This window comes from Monodon monoceros, unplaced genomic scaffold, assembly GCF_005190385.1.
Source record: "Monodon monoceros isolate NGI ecotype Baffin Bay Population unplaced genomic scaffold, NGI_Narwhal_1 Super_Scaffold_11, whole genome shotgun sequence".
NCBI classification, from domain to species: domain Eukaryota; kingdom Metazoa; phylum Chordata; class Mammalia; order Artiodactyla; family Monodontidae; genus Monodon; species Monodon monoceros.
Genome location: NW_021703767.1, coordinates 56,166,205 through 56,177,538, shown reverse-complemented (window position 1 = coordinate 56,177,538; position 11,334 = coordinate 56,166,205).

Below are 11,334 nucleotides of genomic sequence, written 5' to 3'. Positions count from 1 at the left end.
ATATATATATATAAATATATATTTTTTTTTTTTTTTTTTTTAAAAGAATCTAAGCTAGCTCCTTGATGGCAGGGCTTTACTGCTGTGTCCCCAAGTACTTTTGACAGTAACAATAAATATTTTCCCAATGAATGAATGTTGGCAAACATTCATTGTAGTATTCACATATTAAATAGAATTTCTATTCAGGAATGAATTGTTTCATATAGCCTATAAGCCAAACTTAAAACTGAAGAGTTTCTTTTTTCCATGTCACATCTTCAACTTATGCATTTGGCAGGCCATAAGAGGAATAACCTAGAGATAACTTTTTATTAATACATTCTCATTATTGCCCATCGAAAGTGATATTTTGTCATGCATTTAAGAAAACAATGATAATGTTATAATATTTATACTTCAATGGCTTTTGGTGATGTAGAACATATGCATATTAAACTAATTGGGTGTGAAATTTGGAGGATTGTTTAAAACTCTTCAAGAAAATAATCCATAAAATAATCCGCATACTCTCCAAAATAACGATACTGTATTACATTAAATCTAAGGTGCCATCGATGGTATAGCTCACCATTATATTATCCATCACTAAGAAAAAGAAAAAAGAAAAAATACCACTCATTTAATTATGAAAAAATGTTTTTCTATCACTTAGAATTTTTATTTTATGCCTATTTAAAACGTTTTTCGGATTTACTTGGACATAAATTTCTATCATATAGCATTTTTGCACTTATATAAAAAGCATGATATAAGTGAAATAAATCTGTCAAGGTATTTCTAGTACTTCGCATTCAAAGCCTAACTCGTTTTAATCACTTCTCAACTTGGTCTCATTGATGCCCATGTTTTTCCACCAATTTCGTACATTTTGCCAGCAGAGCAAAAAAATACTCAACCGTGACCTCTGGGCACTTTCCTGATCTTACTATAAAGTGTCAGTGTATGATTTCCAAACTACGAGCAGGAGTTATAGTCTTTTTCAAATATTCCTGAAATGGCCTGTTGATTGAAACTTTGAGTTGCAGTTTTGCAGTCATGCCACCAGGAATAATCTGAGGCTCCCATGTCCCAGCCATGGTAACAAGGTCATGTCTGCCCCTCTGGTTGACAGTTATTATAAGATACCCTAGATTGTGAAGCACACCTCAATTTTAAAATGTTAAAATGTGCAAAAATGTGATACATAACATATGGTAACAAACTTCACTTTGCTTTTGTTAGGTACCAGTAGGGAAATCACCCTGTTTGGCTTTGGTATGAGTGCACTGCTACTCTCCTTACTAAGTGCTGTGACACACAGACTCTATCCTTTATTACTCAATGGCATGGAAAGATTTTAGTTTAGGCAATAGACCTTTAGACTCATGTGGATGTTGCTATCAGAGGTTAATATAAGAGAGCTAAGGTCAACAGAAACAGAAGCCCCATTCAGGCTGAACCACATGCAGAGAAAATATCATAAGTTTAGTTAAGAGGGACGTCATGGGTCAATTTGGTTTTGCGTGACCACTTGTAAATATAAGATTCTGTGAATCTTCCAGATTTTTTTTCTACTGAACTAAGTTATAAGAGCAAATGGCTTAAATAGAGAAATTTAGGAATTCACAGTTTAATATGCTTATGTTAAAAAAAGAAAAAAATTTCACATTAGATATCATTATTTAGCATTTATTGAGTTCCTTAGGTCTTATAACAGGTTATGAAATACAGTATTAAAGGTAATCCTATAATCCTCAGGAAAAAATGTTGACCTTTTCAACTCTAGCATGAAAAGATGGGGCTGTCTGTATTATAAGTCAATTCACACTCTTAGAAAATCCATTAAAATAGCTGGATATAACGTTCAAATCTCTTAGACTCCTTTGGTACAAAACAGGGATTAGAAACCTGACTATAGAGAATGTTTTAGACCTGTGCATGCTTACTCTTAAATTCGAGGTTGCAAGAGTGTTCCCTGATGAAGAGAGCACTGTAATACTTTTCCTTCTAGCATAATGATAGCGCAATAATAATAAATATATTTATACTTATTTAAATATCTAAATATAATTTAAAATATAAACATATTTATTTAATAAATATTGTGTATATTTATATTAATATTTATATATTGTATGTTATAAATATTTATATAAAATATTGATATTTAAATAAATATATTATTAAATAAAATAAGAAATATTTAAATAAATTTATCTGATACATAAGTGTCTCTTTGTATTCCAGGGGAAGGGAAGAAACTAAAGATAATTGTCAGTATTCTACTAGGCTCTTGACAGGGATCATCTCATTTCATTCTCACAGTATATTTATGAGATGGGAGATTTTGGAAACGAAGGCTTGGGAAACCTAGGTCTCATGTCTGAGACCATGAGGCTAGTGGAAGCAGGGCTGAGACTGGAACCCAGTCTACTTAGCCTTCTCAGTTTATGCTCTTTACTACCTCACATGTGCTAACAGATTATTAGGCTACCAAAAGTGATGCTTTCTGCCCCCATATAATCCTAGAGTTCACAAACAGAAATAGCTTTTTAAAAAGTCAATCCATATTGAGACACAGGCAGAGGTTCTATTTCTATCTACCTTGCTGATAAGTTGAACAGTCTAGTTACTGGTTTCTAGAATGCTCTCTGGCCGTAGGTTGCTTTGCTGACACTACTAATTAGATCCTTTCCCAGGACCAAATCCAGACCATCCGGGAACCTTCAACCTCCCCTCTTCACTCTACCACTCCCCTCTTTGCCTGCCCCTCTGCCTTCTCCAATACTGGATAGCTGGGGATGAAAAAACCTAATAGAAGAGACAGTGTTCCTGACCCTTAGTTTCAGAGCCTAGAGTCCTGGGGATTTACAACTGGGTTTATACCTGGAAAGATTAAGCAGCTTCCTGTAGCTTCACCCATAATTATGAGGAGTCTTGCAAATCCAACTAAAATTCAGGGTGTTTTAACTACAGTACCCTGTAGCAGCCATGCTTCTATAGAACGGACCCCTAATTCTTTTCCAGATGCGATTTTTTTCCCCTTGTTTCTTCTCATTCTATGTATTAAGACAGCAACAGGAAATCTCTTAGGCTTTCCTTCTCCCTCCCAGCTACTCTCTTTATAGCGCCCAATGTTGCCAGGTGTTAGCAACAAAATTGAAGAGGGACAATTAAGAGTCTCTCCAAGCTGTTGTTACTTAGGGTGCATCTAATATTTTACATTAGCAAGTTGCAGTGCAGTTGCCTTTATTCAACTATTCCAGACATTTTAAAGATGCTGAATGATTTACTCTTTTCCAAGCCCCAAACAAAGCCTCTCTCTGTGCTATGCACATTTAAGCTGCTAATACCAAAAGAACTGAGCCTGGGGGAGTCATGATTCAAACTGAAACCCTCCACTGAAAGTGCCTGTGCTAGCTGGAGTGTACTCAACTTCATGTTGTGATAAAGCAGATAAGTAGCTCTGCTTTAACACCAAATGGAGCAAGTGCTTTAGACGGTAATTCCCACACCTTTAAAAGCACATGCACACGTTCATCAACAGGTTCAACTCATTTACCTAGAAAATGGGAATGGTTTTAATTAACAGATAACTTCTGAAAAAAATAAATAAATACAGACTGCTGTGGGGCTTCCTGGTGGCACAGTGGTTAAGAATCCGCCTGCCAACGCAGGGGACATGGGTTCAAGCCCTGGTCTGGGAAGATCCCACATGACGAGGATCAACTAAGCCCATGCACCACAACTACTGAGCCTGCACTCTAGAGCCTACGAGCCACAACTACTGAAGCCCGCGTACCTAGAGCCCATGCTCTGCAACAAGAGAAGCCACTGCAGTGAGAAGCCCGCACACAGCAATGAAGAGTAGCCCCCACTTGCCGCAACTAGAGAAAGCCTGCACGCAGCGCAGCAACGAAGACCCAACACAGCCAAAAAATTTAAAAAGACTGTTTTCTCTACTGTTGTTGCTTAATTAGCTTTATCACAAAAGAAAGCTAGAAACTCATAGCTACTAAGTTTCATAACCGTGACAGGAAGTGTGTCCTGGAGGGACAGGGGTCTCAGAATAACTCATGAACAAGCTCATATTTTGGCCAACGGGTTAGTTAGGGATATGAGTCATACAACCAAGTGCCGCCGTCTCCTTTCAATCCTGCCGGTCAGTGGGGAAAAAAAAAAAAAAGAACCAAACCACAAAAGGTAACTGAGTTTCCCAAAGTGAAATGGTCGTGAGGGCCTAATTACAACCCTGGGAGCCATCTGATATTTGGAACTCAACAGACCTAGTTTGAAAGTTAGCCTGGAATTTGTAGACCAAACAATGGGTGGAGAAAGAGAGGAAGAAATTAGATTTCTCTGCTACTGTTTGCTTTGAGCTATTCTATGTGCTTTACAGTTAACTCTCACCAAACCCTCTGGGAGATAAATATTTTTACACCAATTTAAAAGATGTTGCAAACAGAGCCTTTGACTTTGGTCGCACACAGACACAAGGTGAACCAACCCCAGAACCATATACTAATCATCATGTGCAGGTGGAGTGCACAGTCTGGCTTCTTTCCACTCTGCATGTTGAGTTTTGCTTTTTTTACAAGCACTATTCTGGGAGGGAAAAAAATTTAGCCTGTATTAATAATGTCTTTGAATACACATGTAGTTATGCTTAAATGTGTTTCAATTCTAAAAATTATAGAAGCACTAGTAGCAAAGAAGACGTGACTGGAAATCCAGAAATGAGAGCAAATCAGAATACCTCAGGATTGGAATTAGAAGAGACAAGAGATCATTTTGTGGCCTTCTACAAGAATTATCAGTTTATCAAATTATCAATTTCCTTTACAGCATTCCCAGAGAGAAATGTCACCACTTACTTCTAAATTGCACCTCAAGTTCCCACCACTGAACTAGGAACTTAATTATTAACAGAAAATCAAATATGATATCTCCACATATTCCAGCCCCTACCCCCAATTCCCACTCCATGGTCCAAGTCCATCTGCACCAGCCCATTTTTGAGCAGTTGAGGGCAAGGCTCAGTTCCCAAATCTCACTGTGTAAAGTATTAATGTAAACATTAATCTATGTAGAATATAATGATATTTTAATTGCTCCAGGTTAGCTAACCTGGGGCATTTACTCTCTATTCCATTTTGGTGGTGGTGGTAATGGTGGTGTATGTGTGTGTTTGTGTGTGTGGAGGGCTACTGACAAAGGATGCTGCAAATTTAAAACTTTATGAAATTTCTGAAGATCTTTTTTCTTAAACTAAAAAAGGTCTTTTAGACAAAACACTTCATTTTCATACTCCCAGGCTTTTAATACTTGAATTTCCTCATTTTCTTTACAATTAAAACCAGTGTGTAAATACTTTTATTCAAATGCAGAAGGTTTGTGCTATTTCAGGCTTTTCAAGAGTTTAGAGAATGGTAGGTTTATTTGCAGCTACCTCACATTGATTTTTCTGTCATCTTTAGGATTAACCGATTTGCATCAAATACGATTTTTGTACTACCTGCATCAGAGATAATTTCAAAACCTCAGTAGAGAACTTAAAGAAATAAAAAATATATAGGGGCTTCCGGGAAGATGGCAGAAGAGTAAGACGCGGAGATCACCTTCCTCCCCACAGATACACCATAAATACATCTACAGGCGGAACAACTCCTGGAGAACACCTACTGAATGCTGGCAGAAGACCTCAGACCTCCCAAAAGGCAAGAAACCCCCCCACGTACCTGGGCAGGGCAAAAGAAAACAGAAACAACAGAGACAAAAGAATAGGGACGGGACCTGCACCAGTGGGAGGGAGCTGTGAAGGAAAAACGTTTCCACACACTAGGAAGCCCCTTCCCGGGCGGAGACTGCGGGTGGCGGAGGGGGAGAGCTTCGGCACAGCCGAGGAGAGCGCAGCAACAGGGGTGCGGAGGGCAAAGCAGAGAGATTCCCACACAGAGGATCAGGGCCGACCGGCACTCACCAGCGCGAGAGGCTTGTCTGCTCACCCGCCGGGGCGGGTGGGGCCTGGAGTTGAGGCTCGGGCTTCGGTCGGAGCGCCGGGAGAGGACTGGGGTTGGCGGCGTGAACACAGCCTGCAGGGGGTTAGTGCGCCACGGCTAGCCGTGAGGGAGTCCGGGGAAAAGTCTGGACCTGCCGAAGAGGCAAGAGACTTTTTCTTACCTCTTTGTTTCCTGGTGCGCGAGGAGAGGGGATTAAGAGCGCTGCTTTAAAGGAGCTCCAAAGACGGGCGCGAGCCGCGGCTAACAACGCGGACCCCAGAGACGGGCATGAGACACTAAGGCTGCTTCTGCCGCCCCCAAGAAGCCTTTGTGCGAGCACAGGTCAATATCCACACCCTGTTCCGGGGAACCTGTGCAGCCCGCCACTGCCGGATCCCGGGATCCAGGGATAACTCCCCCGGGAGAACGCACGGCCCGCCTCAGGCTGGTGCAACGTCACGCCGGCCTCTGCCGCCGCAGGCCCGCCCCGCCCTCCGTGCCCCTCCCTGCCCCTCCGGCCTGAGTGAGCCAGAGCGCCCGAATCAGCGACTCCTTTAACCCCGTCCTGTCTGAGCGAAGAACAGACGCCCTCCTGCGACCTACACGCAGAGGCGGGGCCAAATCCAAAACTGAGCACCTGGGAGCTGTGAGACCAAAGAAGAGAAAAGGAAATCTCTCCCAGCAGCCTCAGAAGCAGCAGATTAAAGCTCCACAATCAACTTGATGTACCCTGCATGTGTGGAATACATGAATAGAACAAATCATCCCAAATTGAGGAGGTGGACTTTGGGAGCAAGACTTATGATTTTTTCCCCTTTTCCGCTTTTTGTGAGTGTGTGTGTGTATGCTTCTGTGTGAGATTTTGTCTGTATAGCTTTGCTTTCACCATTTGTCCTAGGGTTCTATCCGTCCGTTTCTTTTGTTGTTTTTTTGTTTTTTTTAAATATTCCTTTTTTTCTCTTAATAATTATTTTAATAACTTTATTATATTTTATCTTACTTTATTTTATTTTACATTATCTTCTTTCTTACTTTTTTTCCTTTCTTCCATCTTCCCTTCCTTCCTCCCTCCCTCCCTCCTTGCTTTCTTTCTTTCTTTCTACTTCTACTAATTCTTTCTACTTTTTCTCCCTTTTATTCTGAGCCGTGTGGATGAAAGGCTCTTGGTGCTACAGCCAGGAGTCAGTGCTGTGCCTCTGAGGTGGGAGAGCCAACTTCAGGACCCTGGTCCACAAGAGACCTCCCAGCAGCACATAATATCAAATTGCAAAAATCTCCCAGAGATCTCCATCTCAACACCAGCACCCAGCTTCACTCAATGGCGAGCAAGCTACAGTGCTGGACATCCTATGCCAAACAACTAGCAAGACAGGAACACAACCCCACCCATTAGCAGAGAGGCTGCCTAAAATCATAACAAGTCCACAGACACCCCAAAACACACCACCAGACGTGGATCTGCCCACCAGAAAGACAAGATCCAGCCTCATCCACCAGAACACAGGCACTAGTCCCCTCCACCAGGAAGCCTACACAACCCACTGAACCAACTTTAGCCACTGGGGACAGACACCAAAAACAACGGGAACTACGAACCTGCAGCCTGCAAAAAGGAGACCCCAAACACAGTAAGATAAGCAAAATGAGAAGACAGAAAAACAAACAGCAGATGAAGGAGCAAGATAAAAACCCACCAGACCTAACAAATGAAGAGGAAATAGGCAGTCTATCTGAAAAAGAATTCAGAATACTGATAGTAAAGATGATTCAAGATCTTGGAAATAGAATAGAGAAAATGCAAGAAACAGTTAACAAGGACCTAGAAGAACTAAAGATGAAACAAGCAATGATGAACAACACAATAAATGAAATTTAAAATACTCTAGATGGGATCAATAGCAGAATAACTGAGGCAAAAGAACGGGTAAGTGATCTGGAAGATGAAATAGTGGAAATAACTACTGCAGAGTAGAATAAAGAAAAAAGAATGAAAAGAACTGAGGACAGTCTCAGAGACCTCTGGGGCAACATTAAATGCACCAACATTCGAATTATAGGGGTTCCAGAAGAAGAAGAGAAAAAGAAAGGGACTGAGAAAATATTTGAAGAGATTATACTTGAAAACTTCCCTAATATGGGAAAGGAAATAGTTAATCAAATCCAGGAAGCACAGAGAGTCCCATACAGGATAAATCCAAGGAGAAATATACCAAGACACATATTAATCAAACTGTCAAAAATTAAATACAAAGAAAACATATTAAAAGTAGCAAGGGAAAAACAACAAATAACACACAAGGGAATCCCCATAAGGTTAACAGCTGATCTTTCAGCAGAAACTCTGCAAGCCAGAAGGGACTGGCAGGACATATTTAAAGTGATGAAGGAGAAAAACCTGCAACCAAGATTACTCTACCCAACAAGGATATCATTCAGATTTGATCGAGAAATTAAAACCTTTAAAGACAAGCAAAAGCTGAGAGAGTTCAGCACCACCAAACCAGCTTTACAACAACTGCTAAAGGAACTTCTCTAGGTAAGAAACACAAGAGAAGGAAAAGACATACAATAACGAACCCAAAACAATTAAGAAAATAGGAATACAAACATACATATTGATAATTACCTTAAATGTAAATGGACTAAATGCTCCCACCAAAAGACACAGATTGGCTGAATGGATACAAAAACAAGACCCATATATTTGCTGTCTACAAGAGACCCACTTCAGCCCTAGAGACACATACAGACTGAAAGTAAGGGGATGGAAAAAGGCATTTCATGCAAATGGAAACAAAAAGAAAGCTGGAGCAGCATTTCTCATATCAGACAAAATAGACTTTAAAATAAAGACTATTAGAAGAGACAAAGAAGGACACTACATAATGATCAAGGGATCGATCCAAGAACATGTAACAATAGTAAATATTTATGCACCCAACATACGAGCACCTCAATACATAAGGCAAATACTAACAGCAATAAAAGGGGAAATCAACAGTAACACAAACATAGTAGGGGGCTTTAACACCCCACTTTCACCAATGGCCAGATCATCCAAAATGAAAATAAATAAGGAAACACAAGCTTTAAATGATACATTAAACAAGATGGACTTAGTTGATATTTATAGGACACTCCATCCAAAAACAACAGAATACACGTTTTTCTGAAGTGCTCATGGAACATTCTCCAGGATAGATCATATCTTGGGTCACAAATCAAGCCTTGGTAAATTTAAGAAAATTGAAATTGTATCAAGTATCTTTTCTGACCACAATGCTATGAGACTAGATATCAATTACAGGAGAAGATCTGTAAAAAATACAAACACATGGAGGCTAAACAATACACTACTTAATAACGAAGTGATCACTGAAGAAATCAAAGAGGAAATAAAAAAATACCTAGAAACAAATGACAATGGAGACACGACAACCCAAAATCTATGGGATGCAGCAAAAGCAGTTCTAAGAGGGAAGTTTATAGCAATACAATCCTACCTTAAGAAACAGGAAACATCTCAAATAAACAACCTAACCTTGCACCTAAAGCAATTAGAGAAAGAAGAACAAAAAAACCCTAAAGTTAGCAGAAGGAAAGACATTATAGAAATCAGATCTGAAATAAATGAAAAAGAAATGAAGGCAATGATAGCAAGATCAATAAAACTAAAATCTGGTTCTTTGAGAAGATAAACAAAATTGATGAACCATTAGCCAGACTCGTCCAGAAAAAAAGGAAGAAGACTCAAATTAGTAGAGTTAGAAATGAAAAAGGAGAAGTAACAACTGACACTGCAGAAATACAAAAGATCATGAGAGATTACTACAGGCAACTCTATGCCAATAAAATGGACAATCTGGAAGAAATGGACAAATTCTTAGAAATGCACAATGTACCAAGACTGAATCAGGAAGAAATAGAAAATATGAACAGACCAATCACAAGCACTGAAATTGGAACTGTGATTAAAAATCTTCCAACAAACAAAAGCCCAGGACCAGATGGCTTCACAGGCGAATTCTATTAGACATTTAGAGAAGAGCTAACACCTATCCTACTCAAACTCTTCCAAAATATAGCAGAGGGAGGAACATCCCAAACTCATTCTACGAGGCCACCATCACCCTGATACCAAAACCAGACAAGGATGTCACAAAGAAAGAAAACTACAGGCCAATATCACTGATGAACATAGATGCAAAAATCCTCCACAAAATACTAGCAAAGAGAATCCAACAGCACATTAAACGTATCATACTCCATGATCACGTGGGGTTTAGCCCAGGAATGCAAGGATTCTTCAATACACGCAAATCAATGTGATACACCATATTAACAAATTGAAGGAGAAAAACCATATGATCATCTCAATAGATGCAGAGAAAACTTTTGACAAAATTCAACACCTATTTATGATAAAAACCCTGCAGAAAGTAGGCATAGAGGGAACTTTCCTCAACATAATAAAGGCCATATATGACAAACCCACAGCCAACATCGTCCTCAATGGTGAAAAACTGAAAGCATTTCCACTAAGATCAGGAACAAGACAAGGTTGCCCACTCTTAACACGCTTATTCAACACAGTTTTGGAAGTTTTAGCCACAGCAATCAGAGAAGAAAAGGAAATAAAAGGAATCCAAATCGGAAAAGAAGAAGTAAAGCTGTCATTGTTTGCAGATGACATGATACTCTACATAGAGAATCCTAAAGATGTTACCAGAAAATTACTAAAGCTAATTAATGAATTTGGTAAAGTAGCAGGATACAAAATTAATGCACAGAAATCTCTGGCATTCCTATACACTAATGATGAAAAATCTGAAAGTGAAATCAAGAAAACACTCCCATTTACCATTGCAACAAAAAGAATAAAATATCTAGGTATAAACCTACCTAAGGAGACAAAAGACCTGTATGCAGAAAATTATAAGACACTGATGAAAGAAATTAAAGATGATGCAAATAGATGGAGAGATATACCATGTTCTTGGATTGGAAGAATCAACATTGTGAAAATGACTCTACTACCCAAAGCAATCTACAGATTCAATGCAATCCCTATCAAACTACCACTGGCATTTTTCACAGAACTAGAACAAAAAATTTCACAATTTGTATGGAAACACAAAAGACTCTGAATAGGCAACGCAATCTTGAGAACGAAAAACGGAGCTGAAGGAATCAGGCTCCCTGACTTTAGACTATACTACAAAGCTACAGTAATCAAGACAGTATGGTACTGGCACAAAAACAGAAAGATAGATCAATGGAACAGGATAGAAAGCCCAGAGATAAACCCACGCTCATATGGTCACCTTATCTTTGATAAAGGAGGCGGGAATGT